Genomic DNA, 24,474 nt, shown 5'->3' with positions numbered 1-24,474 from the left:
GAATTAGTACTTCCTTTCCAGGATCCTTTGTGTTTTACCTAATCTTCTGAATTTGAGGACAGTAATTCTCCTATAGCCATGTGCTTAAGATCCCCAGAGCAGCTGATTCAGTGGGTCTGGCGAGGCCTGAGAATCTGCATTATCCCAAAGTGGAAGATCATTCTGAGAATAACTTCCTAGTTGTTAAGAAGATAAGCATTGGATATCCCTGATGAATATAGATACAAAAATTCTCAACAACATAATAGCAAATCAAATTCAATAATGCATTAAAAGGACCATATACTCTGATCAGTGAGATTTATACCTGGGATGCAAGAATGGTTCAATATACACACATCAGTTGGTATACCACATTAATAGAAAGAAAATATCATGTATATAATCACCTCAACATACTCAGGAAAACATTTGACAAAATTCAACATCCTTTTACGATAAAAACTCTCAACAAATTGGGTATAGAAGGAACATATCTCAACACAATAAAGGACATGTCAGACAGACCCACAGATAACATCATACTCAGTGATATTTTCCTCTATAAGATCAGAAACAAGACAAGGGTGCCCACTCTCTCCACTCTTTTGCAACATAGCATTGGAAGTCGTAGCAAGAGCATTAGGTAAGAAAAAGAAGAAAGGCATCCAAGTTGGAAAGGAAGCAGTAAAATGGTCTCTGTTAGCTGATGACATAATCTTGTATATAGGAAATCCTAAAAACTCCACCAAAAAACTGTTAGACCTAACCAGTCAAGTTTCAGGATACAAAATCAACACATAAAAATCAGTTGTATTTGTATACACCAAACAATAGACTATCTGAAAAAGAAATAAAGAAAACAATCTCATTGTTTAATACAATCCTTACCAAAATTCCAATAGCATTTTTCACAGAAATAGAAAAAACAACCCTAAAATTTGTATAGAACCACAAAGACCCTGGATAGCCAGAGCAAGCTTGAGAAAAAACAAAACTGGAGGCATCACACATTCTGATTTTAAACTATATTACAAACCTATAGTAATCAGCTCTACCTCCACTGCTATGATTGGCCAGCTGACCTCCTGGCCTCATCCAATAAACACCAGCCTCTTGGGCTGCCTGCTGACCCCCTCTACTAGGTAGATAGAACAAAACAAAAACAGAGGGAGATGCCAGAGACACACTGAGGCAGTGGCAGGGGCTGTGTAGCATGGTCAAGTCAGCAGATCAGGGTCAAAAATAGATCCCAGAGGAAGACTCCATTTGGTAATTTAATCAGTGCAAGTGAAATTAAGGAATAATGGATGTAGAAAATGAGCAGATAATGTAAACCCTACGGATCCTTATAGCTTAAGTCATTCTTTTTTGGTAATGCATAAAATGTTGGGACTGGGGACATAAAGAATGAGATCAATAGAAATTGGATTTCAGCATCCTTCCTTAACAAAATGAGAATTAATGTCAAGGCAAAAATGCGGCCAAAGAAAATCCCATGCCAGGATTCTGGCAGAGGTGATTAAAGCAGTGATAATGGAAGTGAAGCCATTAGAAGTGGAGTAACTGTACCAACCAGTCCAAAGAGAAGGCTGCTAGACAGGTGATCCAGATCTGGGAAAGGACAGGGACTAACTGAAGTAAGGTGGTGCAGGATGTGGAGGAGGTGGATGTGAAAGATCCTAACTATGATGATGACCAGAAGAACTTGTTTATGAAACTGCAGTTTTTAACTTTGGATGAACTCACAGTTGAGGAGACTTGAACACCGATCATGCAGAATATTTTGAGCGTGGACATACCAATGATGTTGCAGAAATGCTAAGAGATTTAAATCTTGGTGAAATGAAGAGTACCAGTGTTGGTAGTGTCCTTGGCATTGGAGGGAAAGGCTAATCATAGAGAAATGACATCTAAGTTTCTTTCTGACCTCTGTGGAACAGTAATGAGCACAACCGATGTCGAAAAACCATTTGATTAATTGTTGTACAATCAACCTGACTTAGCATTGGATAACCCTGAGCACCACAGTGGGTGGGCCAGTTGGCTGTTAGAGCTGTTGGAGATGGCATTCTGTGTAATACCTATACTGCCAGGAACAAAGGAACTGTAGATTGTACACAGGCTAGCGCTGCTCTGGACAGGGCTGCTGTGCTCCCGAGTGTGTCTAAAGGTGGCAAGTGGTGGTGGTAGCGTGTGGGGCTCTGGGGCGGGCAGATCTATTAATCACTTCGTCAAAGAGATTGACATGCTGCTGAGAGAGTGTTTACTCTCTGGAGACAAATGGGAAGCTGAATATTGCCTGGAAGGAACTGGGAGCACCTCCTTTTCACCATGAGTTTGTATATAAAGCCATTTAATGGTTTTGGAGTCAACTGGAGAAAGTACACGTAAGATGATTTGGGATTTATTAAAATCCCTTTGAAAATCTTCTATAATTAATCTAGACCAAATGAAAAGAGGTTATGAGAAAATTTATAATAAAGTTCTGGACATTAATCTGGATGTCCCATATTCATACTCTGTGCTTGGGTAATTTGTAGAGGAATGTTTTCAGGCTGGAATAATTTCTAAACAACTCAGAGATCTTTGTCCTGCAAGGGTCAGAAAACATTTTGTAAGTGAAGGAGACGGAGGTTGTCTTAAACCCGAGAGCCACGGAATATAAAAACCCTTGCAGTCTTAGATGTTATAAAAACATATACTTATCTGAATTATAAGTGTTGTTAGCATGGTCTTTTTTTTTAAGTGTTTTTTTGGGGTACAAGGCATTTCTGAAATTTTATAGACTTAAATGTAAGGGGAATTTTAAAGAAAATATATATTTTTTAACTGTGTAAAGGATAGATAGAAAAGTAACCACTTCTTATGTGGAGTATCCTCACAGGCTACCTGTTGGAAGTGGCATGTTTATGACATTGTCATTCCATGTGTTGCGGTGATGTCTCATGGCTCCTCTCTCTCCAGGACAGGGTTTTCATAGTAAAATCACTGGTTTATACAAAGCTTTATTTTGGGGGTAAAGTTAAGCTGCTAAAACCCCGTGTTGGCTGCTGCTGTTGAAATTCTGTGCCTTGGGAGTAAAAAAAAGTTATTTCTTTGTCTTAAAGAATTTTAAGAAAATGAGTGGATTGAGTGCAAGCTGTGAACCAAAGTGTCGCAGGTTCAATTTCCAGTCAGGGTACATGCCCAGGTTGCAGGCCGTGGCCCCCAGCAACCACACATGGATATTTCTCTCTCTCTCTCTTTCTCCCTCCCTTCCTTCTCTAAAAATAAATAAATAAAATCTTAAAAAAAAAGAATTTTAAGAATGAGTTAGTCATGAGACTTATTCGCCTTTCCAGGGAATCTACTGATTGGTCTTAAAGACTAGACAGTTAAATAAATAGTGGCTGGAATAGTTACTTTTCTATGAAACTGGAAAAGTGAACCTAGTTCTGTAAGAATGTATGATGAAATAAAATGTGAAGCAGTGCTAATTCTTAAAAAAAAATCCCACAATGATATTGGCATAAAAACTGATACATCTGACAGCAGAGCAGGATTAGGTGCCCAGCGGTGAACCCATGCATATTTGCTTTCCTGGAGCTTAGCCCTAGGCGCCCTTCACTTCAGCTGTTGAATACGTCAGAGGGGCAAGCTCCTTCCCATGGGGTCCTCAGTCACCTGAAAGAATAGAGGTGATTCCACAGGGAACCTCCCAAGTAGGCAGCTTCCTCTAGGACAGAGCTGCGCCTGGCAGATGGGAAAGTGCTTGGAGCGATGGGGAGCCAACGTGTGAGGAATTCTATAAAAAGGATCTGGCTTAGAGCTTGGAAGCTGGGCAGTGAGGTGCCCACTTGGCTGGCTTAGCTTTAGAGGGGGTAGAGGGGGAGAGAGAAAAGCGAGAGCTTCTCAGTCAGGAAGCTTCTGCCCAGGGCCTCTCAGAGGCCTTTCAGAGACCGACGCCTCCCCAGCAGCCAGACCATCTGGGCTGGTGCTTACGGAGTGTTGGGAGCAAGGATATTTTAGATGTGTCAAAAGTGACGAATGTTGAGAAGTGCCATCGGCATCTCTGGGAACTCACAGTTCACGCTGGCAGCTAAGCTGTGCCGGGGCTCTTTGGTAGAAATTGGGAAGTCTTAAAACAGGCAGCTCCTGCTTACGCTTCCAGATCTGGGTGGCAGGGAGGTGGGCTCAGTACATGACAAAGAACCAAGAGATCAAGGAAGATGAGGCTGGGACGTGCCAACACCCGTGGTCTTGGCAGAAGAAAAGCAACGTTCAGAGAGGCCAGTGAGAAGGAGCAGGAGCATACCAAAACAGAAGTGGGCAGGCAGGGGCCTGTGGTTGGAGTGAGCAGAGCTCGCTGCCCACAGCACAGAGACTGCAGTCCTGGCCTATTACATGGTACCTGCCCGACCCGAGTAGGGGCAGCGGCCAGAACTGGTTGGAGGCTGGAGGGGAGCCTGGGCATTGGCCCATAGCAAGGCTGGAACAAGGCTCCACTGTGTCTGGTTTTGAAAATACCCCAGGGAATGTGTTACTAGAATTCAACATCTACCCTGAAGATAATGCATCTTTAGAGGAGGGTGCCTCAGTGTTCTGTTTTCTGCACCGCCCTGTTCAGTATGCAGTGGTGCTGATTCTCTGCTTCTGCAGGGAGGTGGCTCGCCCAGGCTACTTAGAAACTGGGGGTGGAGGAGAGGAGGTGGTAACCACTCTGGACCGTGATCTGCTAGAAAAAGGAGGGTGGAATTACCCCACTAGGGGCTGGTGTAGGGCTAGTAGGGCCAGTCTTTGGTGAGTCAAGGGGAGGGAGGAGAGTGGTGAGAAGAGACCCTGATTATGGACCACTGGACTTCCAGGGTTGGTGGGGTAGGACCAGGTAGACCAGCCCAGTCTGTCTTCTGCAGAAGGATGAATGGGTGGAGGGTGCCAGAGATGGATGGAGAAATTTGCATCAGTTCTACCCTCCCCAAAGTGCTCTCTAGAGAAGATACAACAACTCTCTCTTATGATTATTGCCCTTCGGCCACTTCCCTGCACAACTCCCACAGCCAGGAGAGAAAGAGGGAGGAGAAAGTTCACAGTCATCTTTGTTATCATCACCGTCATCATCATCGTCATCACTATCATCATCATTAATTATCGGACTTCTTATATAACCTGTTTAACTTGTCAAGGGCTGAACTTGTCTTTCCACCTCCTTCCTGCATCCAGATTTACTGACTTTCTTGATCTGCTCCCACGTCTCTCTCCGTCTAGTCACTTGCTCAACCTCCTGAGTCATCTCCCCCTGCTCCCTCCTCTTTCTTCCCCTCCGTATCAGCAACTACAAATCACTATGGCAGTAACCAGCTCGACTGCTTACTTCCGGGCAGGATATTTTTGTGCTACCCTTTACGTCCACACCCTTCTCATCCTGCCAAACACTCTGCTCCAGTTGGAGACATTGGGAGGTCCCAGGCCACCCCTCTCTCTCCTGCCTCCACAATTTCGCTCTTGCAGTTCTCTCTGACACTTCTCTCCCGCCTTCCTACACCTCAGCCCTCTACCTGGAAGCAATGAGAATGTGTGCTTCATGAGGCTATAGGAAACTTCCGATAGCTGCTCAGACCAGGTGCTCTTCTATAAGCTCCCAGGCTCCTGTGTGTACCTGAAGGAGGGGCTCTTTGTCCCGTTGCTGACTTCCAGATGAGGCTGTCTGCTAAAACTGACTTATGCATCCCCGTGGTCCTGGCCCCTAGCGCAAGGCTGGCACAGGTACGGCTTACTTGGGGAACTGAATCAGCAGGGTCATTTTGTTTTCCTGCTCTTCCTAGGGAAAGGTTTGTCCCAGTGAGCTGATACTGACAGACAGTAAAGTGCACAGTCAGGGACCTTGCACTTGTAATTTCCAGAGTCCTCTTCTGGTGGTCTTGGGCTGTTGGACCACTAACACAGCAATCCCTGCCTCTGTCTACTAGGAATGAGACAGGAAGAAAGTTCTGGATGTTCTTTGGAATCATGGGTAGTCATTTTGTCCTGTTGCAAAGTCCTCCAGACCTCAAACCAGTCTCTTTTCCTCCCTTCCCTTCCTCTTCTGTAACTCCTCATTTATTTCAAGACTTACAACTCAGGGTTTAAGAATTGCCTTTCTGAAGCTGTCTTCAATCTTGACCTGTTTGTTGAGATATTAATAGGGGTCATGGGGAAGAAAGAATTTTGTAGTCAAATCAATTTGAGAAATGTTGTATTAAGGAACATTAACCAGGCTTCCTGATGACCAGAGATGTTAAAACACTTACGACTTACTGTGCACTTACTGTCTAGCAGGGGCAATGGAAATGCAAGCTTCTCGCACTCACTTTGGAGTAGGCTTCCCCCGGCCATCTACCAAATTCCCATTTTGTGACCAAGCATTTCTGGGACTAATACCCTATGGGACACACTTGAGGGAATCCTGTTTGAGGACAGTTTTCCACTGTGCTTGTGTTGTGTAGAGTTGACCTCACCCACATCTTTGTGTCTTGGTGTCCTGAAGGCTAGGCTGGCTGCTCCAATGAAGGCAGAGCTCTGTGTGTGGGAGTCAGGCCTGGGATCTTCGCAGGATCTTTTCAGATGGCTGTGACAGGTGGTGATGCAGAAAAGTGAGAACCCAGCAACATCCTGCTGCAGTTATGTTGTGGTAGCCCATCACCTGGACATGACCACACTCTTGACATTTTTGTTCTATTTCTTTGCAGTCTTTTTTCCATGAAGATATATGTCATGTAAGAATTTACTTATGGGTTTTCTTAAAGTACAGAGGGTCTGTCAATTAAAATTTATGGAATGAAGTCTTGGCTGGGTAGCTCAGTTGGTTAGAGTGTTATCCTGATATGCCGAGGTGGCGGGTTCAATCCCTGGTTGGGGCACATCCAGAAAGCAACCAATGAATGCATACATAAGTGGAACAACAAATCTCTCTCTCTCTCTCTCTCTCTCTCTCTCTCTCCACACACACATACACACACACACACACACACACACACACTCAAATCAATGAATAAGAATTTTTAAAAAGTATAAAAAGTATACAGAAATATTTTAGCTGGCTGGGAAATGATTTTTTTAAATAGGCAAATTTAACAGTTTTCAAATTGTGCTGCTAGGATATGAAGGCCCAGAGCCCAGCAGAGGTACTTGGGGGCCACTGTGAGGGCAGGGAGGAGATGCAGAAGTGAAGGCAGGTTCCTGGCTGCCCGTACCCATTTCAACCCAAACAACATTTTCTGCTTGAGATTCTGTTTGGAGGAGGGCTTCTGTGGCTGACATATGTTCAAAACCTACAAATCTAGGCCAATCACTCATTGAACAGATTAAAACAAAACAAATCAAAACAAAAACTGTGGTGCAACCAAGTTAAACCATAGGCTAGTCAATTAAACCTGGCTACTGGATCTAGAACCCGGTTCTGACCCACCATTGAATGTTCTTTTGACACATTCTTACATTTGCTTATTTCCTTCTGACTCAGCCAAATTCCAAAGAGAAGAATAAAACATAGCAAGAACAAATAGCAGCAAAGATGTGGAGGCCAACCCACTGAGAAACAGGTGGGGGAAATGTAGGGAGCAATCCAGCCGCTCCCCATCTCATCTGTCTCACTGCAGTTCTGCCCAGCTTTGGAAAGTAAAGAAGCATATGCAAGGAGCATGAGCTGCTTCTGCCAAGAATATCTCATAAGATACAATAGCCTGGTCTGCAGTAAAACAAACTGTCTAATCACAACTGCTCTGTCCTGTGAATATTCAGTTTATTGATGAAGCATTCTGCAAATAGCGGCAGCTTCTCAGCAAGTCTCCTGAGGGAATTCTGGAGGAAGTAAGAAGAGCGAGAACAATGGAGACAAGCCTGTAGTGATTGCTGCAGAGGAGGGGCTGGTGTACCTACCACGTGCATTGCTCTGTGTCCAGTGCAGTGATGGGGTGGAGCGGGGCGGAGGGGATACCGGAGGAGTTCAGAAGCACCTCTCTTAATCCTCCACTGGGCCTGGCTGGTTAGAAGGGTGGTCTCTTTAATTGTAACGATGCTAATACTCGTTGTGCATGCCTGTGCCCCATGCTGTTCACTAACTTCTCATAAAACGCTCTGAGGTAGCCAGAGATGGCTACCTCAAACCCAAGCAGCTTGGTTCCAGAGTTAACATTCTTTTTTGAAAAAAGGCAACACAGCTTATTAATTTATGTTAAGTACAATTCATGCACAGGAAGGTGCACAAGTCCTGAAAGTATTGCTCCAAGAGTTTTAAGCTACATATGTTTACATCCAGTGTAGTTACCACCCCGAGCGAGACACGGGACATTGCCATTCCCAGAAGGTGTCTTCCTAACTATCTCCCGGCAATGTCACAGGAGATGTAACCGCCACGCTCACCTCCATCACCAGGGAGTGGCTTTGCCTGTTCTGGAACTTCACGTAAGTGGACTCATGCAGCACATGCGCTTTTGTGCCTGGCTCCTCTCACTCAGCCGCATGTGAGGCTCTGCATTGCTGCGCACGCAGAGCCTGCATCTCCGTCGTTACGCTATCCTGCCTCTCCTCAGGCTACCGGGCTCCATGCTACCTTCTAGAAATGTTTCCTTCGAAGGTGGTTTGGGTTATGCTGAGTTGGTTGAGCCTGGAAGGGTGCCGTGAGAACACAAAAGGTTAAGTTCAGGAGATGGCCAAGAAGAGAACCGTTTCAATAGCTCCCAGGCACTGTCCAGTTCTCAGTCCCTCACTCTGAGTCCCAGGGTCCCAGACTCATTGGCATAAGCACAAGTTCCTCTTTTGCACGTGTTTTGTGGAACAACCTTTGTCACTGCCACCTCCTCCAACATGGGGCAGCATTCTCATTCATCATTTAGGGCAGTGGTTTTCAAATAGGGGGGCAATTTTTAACCCCGTATTCCACTTCCCCACTGGGGGTATTTGATAATATCGTAGCATTTAGAGGCATTTTTGGTTGTCAAGACTGGGGGAGTGGGTGCTGCTGGCATCTAGTGTGTGGGGGCCAGGCATGCTGCTGAACATCCTGCAGAGAAAAAGGACAGCCTGCACCCCCTCCTCCAAAGAATTATCCATCTCAAACCATCAATGGTGCCCCCATCAAGAAGCCTGGGTCAACTCAGGGTCAACACAGAATCTGGATGTTGTTCTTTTTCCTGACACAGGCAGAGAAGAAGCAGGGCAGAACGGCAAGAGCTCTTCAGCTAGAGCTAGAAGATCCCGAGAAGCTCACGGCCCCACCCTGTCATTGACTAGCCATCTGACCTTGTTCAAATACTTCACCTCTGTGAAGTTCCCTTCCCTCATCTTCCACTGTGAACTGTGCCACCCGCTTCTCCTACCACAGGCTTGTTGTCAGGATCAAGTGAGAATGTCAGTGGAATTGCTTTGACATGCTGTCAAGCTATTATTTCATTTGACCGTGACAGCAAATCAAACTTAGAGGGGTGTTTTTGTGTCTCACATCAGTGCAAGAATATTTCCAGCAGGGTTTCTGTTTGCCTGTGTCCTGTGCCGGGGTCACAGCCTCATGTTCTCACGTTAGTGTGGGAACGGAGCTCACACACAAAGGGGTTTCCTGAAACTGTGGGCAGGGCTTCAAACATCCCTGCCGCTCTCTGTGGCTGCATGTGTCAGCACAGGGGCTCGCAGTCCAGAAATTCCTGTTTAAGTTCTTGCGAGACCCTCAAAGGGATGCACTTCAAAAGAGCAAGCTATTTATAGTGCTGAATCCTGGGTTTGGTTTTGTCACCTGAGAGGCCGAGGGCTATGGGTGCTCCGGGGTGGGGGATCAGGCTCCTCTGACAGAATAGTGCTCAGCTTATTGTGCTGGGCTGGCCACGTGGTGTGGCGAGGGGTGGGACTCTCTGCGTGCCAGAGGGCAGAGGCCTGGTGCTGCGCAAAGCTCATGCCAGCAAAATGTTAGGTGTTTATTAAAACCAGGGAGACTTTGCAGTAAATAGTTCTATTCGAATCCGATGTGAAAGAGAGACTTAGTGTGGTAATGAGAGTGTGGGACCTGGGTATTTTGGCATTGTATTATAATTAACAATAACATAAGGCGGGCTGTTTGGAATCTCAATACAGGGCTGGGGTGGGTTTATTTCTTTCCAGCAAGACACCCCAAATTCTAGTTTCCAAAAGTGGATAGCAAAGGACTTCTGCTTTCAGTCAGGACGGAATAAGAGTATTCAGACTTATCTCCTTGCCTTAAACGATCTGACAAAATACATGAAGCAACAGTTGTCAAACACGGGGCAGTCAGCAGCATGGGAGAGTGAACTTGAGAGGGGAAACAAGTGGGGAGAGCTCTGCCTTTGCCCCAGTTTGCAGCCTGGAGCGTTTCCAGCCCACAGGCCCTGCCAGGAGAGGGGGAGACGGAGTCCAGCATTGAACTTCAAGGCAGCCTGAGCTTATGGAGAAGAGAGCCAGAGAGGAGAGGTCTCCAGAGATCTGCAGAGGGTCCCTTTGGGCCTCACGGTGACAGAGACTAGCACAGGCATGTGAGGCATCTGCGTGAGGCGTCTGCGTGAGGCCCGGGAGAGGATGGCGAGAGATGAGTCCTATGTGAGTGCCTGGCAGGGAAGAGTTTGCGATCCCTCCCACAGGATGAAAAGACCTTATAAACATAGGGGTTGGCTAGAATACTCAGAAGATTATCGCCTCAGGAGTGGGGCACATTAGCCCTGGACTAGATGTTGCTCCGGGCCCACCGAACAAAGTTTTAAAGCAAGCTTCAACAGATTAAACTCTTCTGCAGTAATTTAACTGCATCCCAGAATAAAGCTAAAGAATATGTAGGGTAATACAAGAATATGCAATAACAACAAGATGAAATTCACACTGTCTTATATCTAATTAAAAATTACCAGGCATGCAAATAAGCAGGAATATATAACTCGTAATGAGAAGAAAAATCAATCAATTGAAACCAATCTAGAAATGATACAGAAAATTAGTAACAGGAATATTAAAACAGCTGTCATAGCTATATTCCATATGTTTACAAAGATAGAAGAAAATGTCAGTGTGGTAAGAAGAAACATGGAAGATTCTGAAAAATCAAAATTGAACCTCTAGAGACTGAGAAAACGATGTCTGAGATGGACAATACATGGTGCGGGGTTAACGATGGCTTAGACATTGCAGAGCAAAAGATTAGCAAACTCGAAGGTATAGCAATAGAAACCATCCAAAACAAAACACACACAGAAAAAAAGACTGAAGACAAATGAACAGAGCATTACGGAGCTGTAGGGCAATTTTAAGCAGCCTCACATTCGTATAATTGTGGATTCCAAAGGAGAACAAAGAGGGAGGAAACAGAAAAAAATGCTTAGAGAAATAATGTCAGAAAAATGCCTAAATTTGATGGGAATACAGAGGTCCGAGAAGCTCAATGAACCCCTGAGCATAAGAAACGTTGAAAAACGACTAAGGTATAGAATAAGCAATTTGCTTAAAACCAGTGATAGGGAGAAAAATCTTAAAAGCAGCCAGAGTTGAAAACTATATTACATACAAAGGAACACAGATAAGAAAATTTAACAGACATCTCTCTGGAAACCGTGCAAGCAGAGGACAGTGAAGCAACATCTTTAAAGTTCACACAGAGGTACACAGTCAACCCCATTGCCTTGGGGTCAAATGTACGTTGGTCGGTGTTAGGACACAATCTCACCTCCAAGGCCTGGCTTAGTGTGAGTAGGAAAGACCAAGTGCAGACAGCAAAGCCGTGGAGACGGCACAAAGACCAGTGTTTGCTGTGGGCTGGGGAAGAGAAGAGTGAGTAGGCGGCCGAGAAAAGGGAGATTCATGGGCAGTGAATCAGCTCTGTATGACACTGTAATGGTGGAGACGGCATTATACATCCGTCAAAGCCCACAGGATGTACAATACCAAGAGTGAACCCTAGTACAGAGCACAGACTTTGTGTGCTAATGACGTGTCAGTACAGGGTCTTCGATGGGTCAAGGTCAGCAACTGACCTCTGGTGGGGGATGTGGACAGTGGAGGAGGTTGTGTGCTTGTGGGGCCAAGGAGTGTATGGGTGCTCTCCATACTTCCCGCTCAGTTTTGCCGTAACCTAAAAGTGCTCTGAAAATAAAGTTTATTAAGTTGAAAATAAGATGGTCAGATGAAGATACAGCCTCATGCCCACATTTACGAGGCAATATGAAGAGAAGAGAAAGAGTAATGGAAACTTCACACCGATGCTAACTAAGCCAGTCCTGCCAGAGAGGTGCAAGTTCCAGAAACATTAAGTATATTGTTTTTCCTAGGGAATGTGCTGTCTCCGCTCTGTATTCTCAGCTCAGTCAGTGACGCCCTCAAGCTACAAACTTTGGGCAGCTTTGCCTCCTCCATCTCTGTAACCCCATCCCCAGCTGGTTATGAAATTCCACTGATTTTTGTCTCCAAAAGACCCCTCAGTTTGCTCCCCGCCATTCGGTTCTAATTCAGGCCCTCAGTCTCCCACAAAATCCCCATATGACATTGGGGATGTCATATTATCCCCCTGGGTCAGAGTTTGCCCCTTCGTAAAATAAGAGGATTGGCTAATGGCCTCCCAAGGTCCTTTTCACTTCTAAAGTCTGGGCTTCAGTGACATTTTAGGAAATATATGTGCAGACCGCCTTTATTTCTCGCTAACGAAGCTTGATTCCGAGGCAGTTATATCCAGAGAGGAGCAGGTTATAAATTATACATGTGCTCTGCACACGGTATTTGCTGAATAAATAAATGCAAGAGTTGAAAGCAAAACAAAAACAACAGCAAATGAACAAACCCAAATAGTTACATTCTGCAGGACAGGATTCTGCAGGACAGGATTCGGTCTGTTGTTGGCTGAATAATGATCCACCCACACCAAGGTGCCTACACGCCAGTCTCCAGAACCTGTGAATATGTTTGTTACCTTATGTGGCAAAAGGGACTTTGCAGGTGTGATTAAATTGAGGATATTGTGGAGGGGAGATTATCCTGCGTTCTGTAGGTGGGCCCAATACAATCACACGGGTCCTTGTAACAGAGAGGCAGCAGAGTGAGAGAGTAAGATGGGAAGATGCTATGCTCCTGGCTTGAAGGCGAAGGTAGGGGCCATGAACCAAGGAATGCAGGCAGCTTCTAGAATGTGAACAAGGCAAGGAAATGAATGATCTCTTCAGAGCCTTCAGAAGGAACAAAACCCTGCTAATGCCTTGAATTTAGGACTTTGGACTTTCAGTGTTGTCTTAAACCGTTAATTTTGTAGTAATTTGTTGCAGATGCAATAAGAAAGGAACACACAGTTCTTTCTTGTTTCACATTTACTTCTCATATTGACTGGGAGAGACATCTAAACTTTCTTGGGTCTGTTTCACTTTCAACCAAATAGGGTTAAAACTCTCCTAAATGACATAAAGGTAAAATGAAATAGTACATAATATGAGTAGAAATAGTAGGAAATACTACTTATAATACCAATGCTACCACTGCTAGCATTACTTCTAATGTGCGAATGCCTTACAGACATTATTGCATTCAAGCCTCTAAACAATGATGAAGTAGAGATCATTCTTAACCTCTAATGGATGGAACACTGAGGTTCAGAAAGATTCAGCAAGTTCCTCGGGGTCACACCAGTAGAAAGCAGAGGAACCGGACTTCTGTCCCTGGTCTGTCTCACTATGAACAGGTGCTCTTGCTCATTTTGTGGTCATGGCAATTAAAAATTTTATGTAAATGAGGGCCATTATGACGATGATTATTACTGTACCACTCTGCCATTATTCTCTCCTCATGCCCCAATCCTGTAACAACAACTAATTGCTCCACTCATCATATTCCAACCTGCCACCAGCTTGTCACAGAAGTGATTGAAATGCTACTAATTCAGTATTACGGCTTTTGGCCGTGCAAAGTTGGCAAAAGATGAGGAGATGTTTGTTCATCTGACAGCAAACAGCTCTGAGGTCTGGAAACGGAAATGCCTGTCCTACCACACCCAAGAGACAGGCAGCTGCGTGTGGCGAGGACAGTCTTCGGTTACTGTGAGCGGAGACAGGATGGAGACACGGCTGCTTCGCGGTCTCTCCAGACATCTCTGCTGCATGTAGGTGAACTCAGGGGGCTTCTTGGAGGGGGCTGTGCCCTTTGAGCACCTCATCCTTTTTTAAAAAAATAAAATAAAATGAGGCACATGCTAATTACATCTGGTTCCCAATTCCCCCTCCCTTTCTTTCATTTGCCTGCTTCCTCTTCCGTTTCCTCACCTCACCTTTGATTTCTCCCCATTGTTCTGAGGTCTGTTTGTTTTGGAGGGGTTGGCCTGGCTAATAGAAATTTGGGCCAAAGGGGCCAACTCCGCCTGAGCTGTGCTCCCAGGAGCCCAGAGGAGTGGTTTTCTTTGAAGGTTGTTGAGAATATTTGGATTAATCACATTCGTTCTAATATTTTTACTTGTTTCTGATCATCAAAGAGCTCAGAGAGGTTTGAGCTGGTGCAGACTTTTCCCTGGTTTGTCCTTGGGAGCAAGTGTGTGGAACAGGGCTGATCTAAAAATGTGTTCTGAGCGGAGCTTCGGTAATGGGGCAGGCTGCAGGCTCACATCAAGGGAATGTCATCTTTCAACACAGCCTCTCGGCAGAAAGCAATGGGGAATTTTAGAGAAATCGGAATATCCTACGCTTCCACTGAGTGAACTCCTTGATTCCAGACTGTGTGGAGTGGGATTCAGGGGTGGTGGGCTGTGGACAATCGACTGCCTCAGCGGCGGGACGCCAAGGAAAGGTTGGGTGTCCTTTGGGGTGAAACTGGTTTGGAGGCATTTCTTTCTTCTCTTCTGTGGTTTTTTTTAATGTATTTTTTCTTTTGGACCTTTTTTTTTGGTTGGTGTTTTTGCTTTGCTTAGTTTAATGGAGGTGAAAGATCGGACTTTCGCGCAAAAGGGGTCTGGTGCAGGTTGTTGGAATGAGCCTCACCCTTCCGTGGCCTTGCTCGCTTGCTCACGTGGATCGTGAGCTCCCTGAGGATGGGCCACGGCTAGCCTTTCACCCCTGCCCTTGTCTGTAGCCCATGGCTTGTAACTCACTCTGGCCATGTGCATCTGCTCAGGCTCCAACTCCACTTTAAGAGTGTGGGACAGGTCCAAGGCTCCATCTGCCCTCTTAAAAGACTCTTGGATCTTGAGAAGTCACTGTGTGGCCTTTTTCAGGCAGTCTGGCTGACTTGGCCTCCTCAGGTCATTCACCTTTCTTCCTAACGTCTCACCTGGGTCCAGAGCCCCATCCTCATTTTTTACATCCGTCCCCACCTCTGACTTGGATGGCCCTTTCTGTCTTAAAAAGCAAAATAATACAAACCAAAAAACCTAACTCAAATTTTTGCTGAGTTTCAGGACAGCTGCCTTTGGGCCTCTGAGTTTGGACCTGCCTGGTACAGGTCATCAGAAACTGAACGAGAGGACATAAATGAAGGCATCTATCTGTCTTACAGATGCTCTTAGCATCGTCATGTCCGCAGACTTGGAGGTGTCTAGTTAAGGAGACACAGTCCCAGGAATGGTCATCCAGTGACCTTGTGACTTTGCCAAACCATGTAACCTCCTCAGAGCCTCCACTTCCTCATCTAGGAAGTGAGTAATAGTGCCAAACTGAGCAAGGTCCTTGCATTCTACAGACGTGTCCAGATGTATTGCTGAGGCAGAGTCAAGTTGGAAAACAGTGGGAAAAGCTGTTACTTATTGAGTGCTACCTATGTGTCTAGCATTTTACTAATGTCACCTTTAATTGTTCTTTGATTCATTTGTATATTCTTTTCTTTTTTTAAAAGAGCTTACTCTGTGTTAGGCTAGCTGTTAGGAATAAAACAGGTAATAAGACAGACAAAGTTAGTGCTCACACTTTTATATTAGTGCTTTGTATTAAATAAAAAGTTAATAAAATCCTTAGCACAGTGCCTGGCATACAGAGCGTTCAGTTTTCTATTATTTTGTAAACTTGTAGATTAAAGAAGCTAATGGAAATTTTCTACAGTTGGGACAGTGAGAAGATTCAGGGAAATGTGTGAGAATGTCATCCTTCTCTATGAGAATGCTACTGGAAAAGAGACAATCTTTCTTATGAAAACTGTTCCCTCTGCTATGGAAAAGCCTGCCCAAACCACAGAGGAGGCGTGGCTGGGCCTGGGGAAGCGGCACGCACTGGTGGTTCAATGGCAGGCTCCTGTTCTGCTCCCCAGATGTCTCTCACAGCTTGGGTTGGTACCCACATGCCGTGGGCACATCGTCGGCCTGCTTAGCTGGCTGGTTATTTGGCTGGTGGGAGGGGGCACATTAAATGTGCCAGCCAGGCCTCTGGCTAGACAGCTACAGATGGTTGTGAGCCGAAGAGGGTGTGCCTATCCCCCGTGCTGGGTGTCTGTGCTGTGTCTCCAAGGCAGGCCCCGGTTAGAAGACAAAGATTACCCCGGCTGGTGTGGCTCAGTTGGTTGGGTGTCATCCAGCAAACCAAAAGGTCACTGGTTGGGTGGGTGGAGGGTCCAGTCCTCAGTTGGGGGACTCATATGGAAGGCAGTTGATCAATGTTTCTCTCCTTCTCTTTCCCTCCCTTTCCTTCTCTCTAAAATAAAATAAAAAAAAGACAGAGATAAAGTGCCCATTCAGTTCTCTTATTGGGAGGACTGAATGGGAGGTATTAGCACCCCACTTTAACAGATGGAGGAGTCGGGGCTCAGAGACCTGCTCAATGTCCTGTGACCAGTCAGTGGGAGAACAAATATTTAAACTCAGACCTGTCTGATTCCAGCAGAGTCCCAGAGGGGCAATCTAGGTGTCTGAATGCAAGGAGCCAGTATAGCAGACCATTTTGCTGTGGGAAATTAACTAGTTTACTCATTAATATACTGGTAACTTTGAGGCTAATTTGGTTCTAAAACCTTGTGAGTCTCCAGACCCAAACTGCCTATTTCTGCATAATGTATGGCTGCCAAGGACACCCAGGCAAGGGCACAGGAGAATAACATGCTCACGCTAAGCGGTCAGAGAAGTGGGGTTTGCCTCACCTGAATTAGGCTTTCATTTTTCACCCCATGGTTGTTTACTGCTGAATTTCTTTGTGGGTGGTGCTGCCAATAGGCATTTCCTTTACCAAAATATTAGATGCCACATATACATCAGGATAAGGTATACTATGAGATGTAATATTTTTAAAGTTTTCAAATTCCTTTAATTATAATGTTTATTATGTGTCAGGTTAGCTACGTGTTGGATTGGCTTGTGGCCTCCTGCCGTTGTTATGACTTCTAAGCAGGACTTTGTAAGCAGCGATAAAAGTCCCGCTCAAGCACAGGAACTCCTCCCATCCTCAGGGCCTTTGCACCAGCAGTTTCCTTCGCCCGGAATGTTCTGCTGGTTCTGTGTAGGGCTGACTTCTTCCTGACTTCACCTCCTCAGGGAGCCTTTCTTGACCTCCCTACGTAAATTAGATTGCTCTGTTATTCCTATCACAGCGTCTTGATGAGTGTTTCACGTCAGGACCTGTCGTGATTGGAGGTTTTGCTTACTTGTTTATTATAGTACTTCATCGAATCTCACATGCCCTGGCTAGTATGAAACGTTGTGTTATGTACCACTAAAAAGGACAAAATAAAGCTACAAATTAAACTGTGATGTGATGCCTTGATAATAGTCCTGTGTCGTGCAGAAATCAGTCACGGCATCCTTTCATTGCTTTGAGATTTCTTTCATCTATTTTAAGAGTTGGCAGTTTCTCCTACTGTTATTTGCTTTGCTTGGAATGTGATGGGCAATTCTTTCGCACATGCTACAGGAAAGCACAACTTCATACATTGTGATTATCTTTCCATAAACGCTAGTTTGTTACTTTGTAAGAAATGATTGGATGGCAGTCATTTCTCCAATGATAAATATCACATTTATGCCTTACCACCATCCTATGCCTTTCTGCATACAAATTATAGATTAGTCTTTTGGAAAACACTTTAACTGGCTATTAAGCTTGACCCATGTAGTCCTAACAATGCCTATAACTCAGCTGAAGTGATGACAGTATGAGCACTTCTGAGCAACCTTACAGCACGGCCTCGCCCACAGCATTTATAAGATATATTCCAATTGAAAAGACATTTTAAATATGAAGAGATGTGTGCCTGAGACTTAATGAAATAAAGTATCCATTTCCTCTGCTGGGAAGCAGAGTCCTTGTCAGTTTTGTCTACCACCACATGCCTAGCACCTACACAATGTTGGCATACAGAAAGTACTCAATAAATATGTATCAGTTGAATGAGGAATTAATATAATTGCATACTTGCACATTTTTGTTAACTGTGAAACTGATGCCTTACAGAAATATAATAGTATATAAATAGTTTCTGCTATTTTAAAAAACTCCTTTGTTCTGAATTCATTTAATTGGTAGAACCAATTACAATAGGGGTGTCACACTCATTTTCACCGGGGGCCACATCAGCCCTGCGGTTGCCTTCAAAGGGCTGAATGTATAGCTCCTTGCCCCTAGTTAAGGAGCAGTTACATTTATACAGTCCTAAAATTGCATTCAGCCCTTTGAAGGCAACCACAAGGCTGATGTGGCCCCCAATGAAATGAGTTTGATACCCCTGAATTACAAGGACTAAAATTTTGATTGGTAGATAAAATGGTAGATGCCCATTGATAAAATTCTCATCATTGTACTTTGAAGAAGTACTTTTGAATCCTTCATGTCAGTTTCCAAACACAGATGGGCTATCACTGGTACTAGTCCCTGGAGTGACTATTCGTGACCAAGCAGTGGTAAGCTGGGGAGTACCAGAGATAGTCGTGTCCCTGTGAATGCTGTGGCAAAGCACTCGGACTATGTGGAAGGTCCTGGCTGGTGAAGAACTGACCAGTAATGGCCTGGCTGTCATGCTTTAGAATGGCATGAGAAACCTAGGGCTGAGCCAGTGATGATGGGACATGAGTTTTCAAGGAGAGTATATATAGTTATTGGACGTCTATTAGGCTAGTGTGCTTACTTAATCCTCACACGAACCCTTGAATTAGATGGCAGAGGCATTGCCTCACTTTGAAAACGGGGCAACTGAGATTCAGAGAGAGTCACTTGCCCATAGCTAGCAGGTGGCTTCTCCAGGATTCAAATCTGTGTCTTCTTGATTTTACAGCCATTGCATTTCCAACTACTCCACACTGACTCAGAAAACCTGGGATTTAAGGGACACTTAATAGCAGATGATGGATATTCAGGAAGACTTGGGCCAGTCTGGAATTAGAATGGAGAATATGGCGCATCATCTGGAGAGAAGTTGGAGCGTTGAATTTGATGGGATCTATTCTATCTCAACCACTGGCAGTGGGCAGTGTATTTCCCAGAGAGCACTGAGGAGAACGTGTGATTTGGGTACCGTAACGACGAGAGGATTCTGATAACGAGGCCCAACCATTTCCAGCACATCCTCTTTATTGTAGTTCATTTGACACGTTTCTGTTCTTTGGTCCTTTTAGCAGTGGCCAAGAGTTCTTCACAAAGTCTGCTCTGATATAGGACTGGACGTAAATGCACTGGATGTGGCCAGAGAAAGAGCACCAGCTACACCTGCACCCAAAAGGGAGGTAGGTGAGGAGCAGGGAGGAAAGAAAGGCAGGTGCAAGGAAGAACAGTGAGAAGATGTAGCAAGAGTGAAGGGCTATAATAAAACCGCACGGTTCTTTAATCAAGGTCAGGACACATTGAATGGTTCTTCATATATGGAGCTGGACAGGGTGCAAGAAGGAATGGGGAGAAACAGGTGTCCGAGAAGCCCAGACTAATAAGATCCTCACGGGAAACAACTTCAGCCTTAAAGACTCCCTCAGGCCTCAGCACTGCATTTGGAGATGAACGCAGCTTTATTTCAGAGCAAAGTAGATGCACCCAACTGTTCCCATGTTAACGGATTTGTTAATAAAGGGGCTGGGAATGGGCCTACAAGAAAGGCGAAGAGCTAGGAAAGACATTCACTATCTTATAAAGCCTGAGTGCGAAGGCTCTCCCCACCCCCAGAATGCCTGCTGAGGACTAGTGAACTCTCTGAGACCTGTGTTCAGGTCATTGTCGTGAAAGGAACGGGGCTGGACTAATTCCTTTGGATGTGACCAGCTTAATTTGATGATAGGGTAGCAGTGCCTGGTGGAATCTGCATTTTAAAGTTACTGGCAATTTGCCTTTCCTGCACTCTGGAGTTACAGAGGCTGAAGTTTGTCCTCTTTGTATTTCAGGAGGGTCCACTTTAGTGAATTCTTTTGGTTATTCAAGTAAGGCAGTACCCATACATTTTGGGGGGTGGCAGGGAGCCCTGATTCAAAGAAATGATTCAACACAGATGTGTCCCACAATCTGCATGCAAGTGAACGATGATATTCCATTTATAAGTTTAGTAATGAGCTAAGTCAAGTCACTTTGGCTTATATTGGTTTCATTTTTTTTTTGAAGACAGAGAACAAGGAAAGACTTTTTTTGTTGTTAGAAAGATACCTGATAAAAAGAAAGAAGCAATTCCAGAGAGCTTAGCCACTGTAAAAACCAATTTCGTTTCTGAGCCTATCAGGGCAGGTAAACACGCTGGTGTTTGCCTGGTTGGCCCTGCGCACCTGTGGCCTCTTCCCTCGCCGGGGGTTGGGGTAGGGGTGGGGGAAGCCAGCAGGGCTTGGGAGTTGGGAAACGGACCCAGCTTTGAGCAGAACACAGTTTGAGCCTGTGTCTCCAGGGAGAACACTAGTGCTTTATTTGGAGGGGCCTCTCATCAGACAGATCATCTGGAGAAAGAAAACATTGCTGCCCACCTGGATTTCTCAGAAGCTAGGGGTCTGGATTTCAAATTGTTGCAGAGCTGACTAGGGAGGAAGGGACAACAGACACAGGTGCCTGGGCCCCCTTTGCTGTGCCCTCTTCTCAGCCTCTCACTGCCGAAGGGCCCATCCTTGGAACAGCTGGCCAAGTGTCTTCTGTGGGAGCGTGCCCTTCCAGTCATGGAGGGGAACTGAAGCCCATGTGCCCTTCCACGCAGCCTGGGTGTGGCTTCTGTGTGTGGGCTCCAGCATAGCTGTGGTTTTACAGATCTGTGAAGGCAGCAAAACAACACCCTGTCCCCAACCAACGATGCCATGGGCAGTGCAGCCACCTTCCTCCCGGACGGTCTCTCCTCTCCTGAGCTAAAGAGACCCCAGCTTAAGGCTCAGGTGCTGGGGGAGGAGTCCCACACAGGTGTTTGTGGGAGACCAGAGCAGGGCAGACGGGCGCTGTAAGGGGTCCAAGTGCAGCCTCGGCAGGGTGCACCCTGTGAGGACAGAGTCAAGGGAGGAAGACTGTGGCCAAGGTGACTTCTGTTCCCTTTAAGGGAGTCCCTCCAGGTTGGCTGGGTGAAGAGGAGACTCCAAGCAGTCAGATTTCTGTATTGCAGGCCCAGGAGGACCACCCAAGGAGGCGGCAGCCATTTCCTGTGAGCTGGGAGCTCGAGGGGCTGCTCAGTGTGGGCTTCCCTGGGGCTGACTGGTGGCTCCAGCCCTGAGAACACAACCCATTGTTCCAGGAATGGAAGTGGAGAGCCAGCCACAGCGGTGATGGCTTTAGCCTTGGAATGTTGGTTTGGGTGAGAACTCAGGCTTTAGAGATGGACATTTAGCAACTTGAGCTTATTCCAAAGAGAGTGACCTAAGGGTGAGGGGACTGGAAACCATGTCACCTAAGGACCAGGTGAAGGGATATTTAGCCAAAGAAGGCCTGGTATGGGGCTGGGTAGGCATGAAGGAAACTTGGTACAATGAAGGGAGGAACATTCTGCTAGCAGCCAATTAGATCATCTGAGCAGGCTTCATGCTCATGAGATGCTCATCTCCCTGCAGAGGGACCTTGACCCATCGGCCAACAGCAGTAACTACTGAGCACTTACTGTGTGCTGAGCCCTGTTCTAAATAGTATTTTGTATATTTAATTATTTAATCCTCACGTCAACCCTGTGAAGTACATCGACCTTTTATTGTTCCGCCTTTTAAAGATGAGAAAACTGGGGCTCAGGGACGATGGAACTTGCCTAAGGCCCCACGACTAGTGAGTGGTGGGGCTGGGACCAGGTGCAGCAGAGGCTTCGGTCCGGTCCGTGCAGGAGCCTGTATGCCTGCTCCCCACCCCGCCTCCAGCCTAGCACTGGCGAGTGAGCTCTCACAGCAGCCTCCCTGCCCCTTCAGCCGCTGCCGAGGACTGTTGGCCTCTTCTGGTGCTGTCATGTGAGATTTCAGATGCCCCAGAAAAGTGGGGACCTCTGATGCCCAGGATCCAGGGATTTTTATTCTCCTTGCCCCACCAGTTACCCCAGTTGCTTTGTGACTCAGGTTTTGGAGTTGATAAGACTGAAGTTGGTTGACCATGTGAGTCCTATTCTTTCTCTAGCTGTGCTTGGTGACCCCAGTGCCACACGAGAACTGGGAGCTCATTTCTTTGTCACCAGAAGGACAGCAGGCCTTATGAGCCAGAGGATGACAGCTTGCGCAGCTCTCTGGCGTTGAGACCCTGGGACCACTGGGGTGTCTGGGCACTGGACGGGCCTTGGGGATCTGATGCTGTCAGTGTGTGGCTTTCTGGCAGAAAGAACAGTGGTGTTTAGTGGTCCGGCAAAGATGCCTCGGCCATGTCTCCAGGGGCCCAGCTACCCAAGGGCCTGCGCTACCCTGCAGTCCTGTCACAAGCCACCTTTCCTGACCCCTCCTTCCAGTGTCCAACCTCAGCCTTGGCCTTCCTCCTCCAGCCTCCAAATTGACAATAGGTCCCCCATGACAGATTCTGACCAGGGTTTAAGGGACACACCTAGTTCTCTTAGGAAAAAGAATAAAACCCTTATTCTACCGATTAACAGGCTGCGTGACTCTGGGTGAATCAGTTCCCTTTTCTGAGCCTCAGTTCCCTCGTTTGTGTCACAGGGCTAGTGGCATTGTCCCAGTTCAGTTGTGAGGGCATCTGCGACAATTATTTGTTCATACCTCATAGAGTTGTTGTAAAGGTATTAGTTAATGTTTGTGAGTGTCTACATAGATGATTTATAATGTTTATATACCATCTTCAATGGTGCCTGGCATATAGGACGGAAGTGTTTGTTTAAAAAAAAAAGGCCAAGTGAAACGCTCAGCACTGCATGGGCTCATTAAATGCTTGTCCAGTGACTAGGGAAGTTCTAGCGGCTGGTTTCTGGGGTGGTGGTAGCCATGGCTGATTCATTTTTACACCCTCAAAGCCCAATATGCTGTTCAGCATGTGGGAACACCCCAAAAGTTGCTTATTGAGTGTGTAGTGGATGAATGAACATGCTCTACTCATTTTATACCTTCTCTTTAGTTTTAGTTTTAGAAAATTTACTTCTAATTTTGAAACATTATACCCTAGTGCCCACATATTAGTGACTCGGAGCTACCTAGTTTGACATTTGTGAGCCCAAAGCAAGAGTGATGGCAGGCTAAATGACAATGTTTTTGGAAAAGAGAGAGAAATTTATGTGAACTGAACACACAACTTATAAACCCAAGTGCAGGAACTGAGTAATCATGCACCACAAACATTTCTTTTGTTTAATGGAATATGCACTTGGCACCTACTATGTGCCAGGGACTGTTCAGCATACATAGATGAGTTAGTCAGATGCCGTCGCCCAGGTGCCTGCAGCCAGTCTGGTGGGCGGTGGGTCCTGTGCAGAAAGAGCCGCGCGGGAGTGCAGAAACAGACGGGCGCAGGCAGCGCTGTGGGGCGTTGGAGGAGGGAAGGGCTGGTGGGTGTCTGACTGGGAGGGGGAATCAGAGGACAGCCAAGAAAGAGAGAAATGAGATGTGGTGCCTCAGCCCCTTCTTGCCCGTTCCAAGCTCTGTATTGTCACTAAGGTCCATGCAAGGTTCCAACTCCTGACCTTGGTCTTCAGTTGCCTAGCCAGGCCTTAGGTCCAGCCTTGAGCATCTTCAGCTACAGCCTCTGTCTCGGCCCACACATCCCAAGGGTCCCATTAAATTCTAGCCTACTTGGGACTGTGGCTGAGCTGGGATTTTACTGACAGCCCCTAACACCACGGGACATAACAGGTGTCCAGTTTGTCTTTCCATTTGTGGGGTCCCCTATCTAAATTCAGGCTACAGAAAATTCCTGAAGGGTGGAGAGCCAGAGTCTCCAAGAGGTGCTGATGTCCGTACTCAGAAGCACCGTTTAAAAACCAGTCGAATTGATTAAAACTAAGAAAGAAATTTTGGGTTTGTTTATTCTAAAGAATCTGTGTACGGTAATTTTCTCATGAGGAAAATGGCTTCTGTGGAGAGTTTTAAAAATGGCATTGTTAAAAACTGGTAAATATAGGCATGGCAATTTAATGTGCCCTTCCTTCTTGTGATTAGATCCAATGAGCTGCCACATCCCAGTTCAACCGGCACAGACGAACGTTTCTAGAAAAGCCAAAGCTGACTAAGGTCCCTTCCTTCTCCCTCCCCACCTCCTG

General features: G+C 45.9%; 1 protein-coding gene and 1 pseudogene across 1 annotated transcript in view; one reads left to right on the top strand and one right to left on the bottom strand.

The window, feature by feature from the left end:
- LIPC (lipase C, hepatic type) overlaps positions 1–24,474 on the bottom strand; it is a 142,668-nt gene that overhangs the window by 39,298 nt on the left and 78,896 nt on the right. The window lies entirely within an intron of this gene.
- LOC123808322 lies at positions 1,286–2,647 on the top strand (annotated as a pseudogene).

This window comes from Phyllostomus hastatus, unplaced genomic scaffold (assembly GCF_019186645.2).
Source record: "Phyllostomus hastatus isolate PE091 unplaced genomic scaffold, TTU_PhHast_1.1 phas_scaffold_501, whole genome shotgun sequence".
NCBI lineage: Eukaryota > Metazoa > Chordata > Mammalia > Chiroptera > Phyllostomidae > Phyllostomus > Phyllostomus hastatus.
The sequence above is the reverse complement of the archived record's forward strand: the minus strand, read 5'-3'. Positions and strand labels throughout refer to the sequence as shown.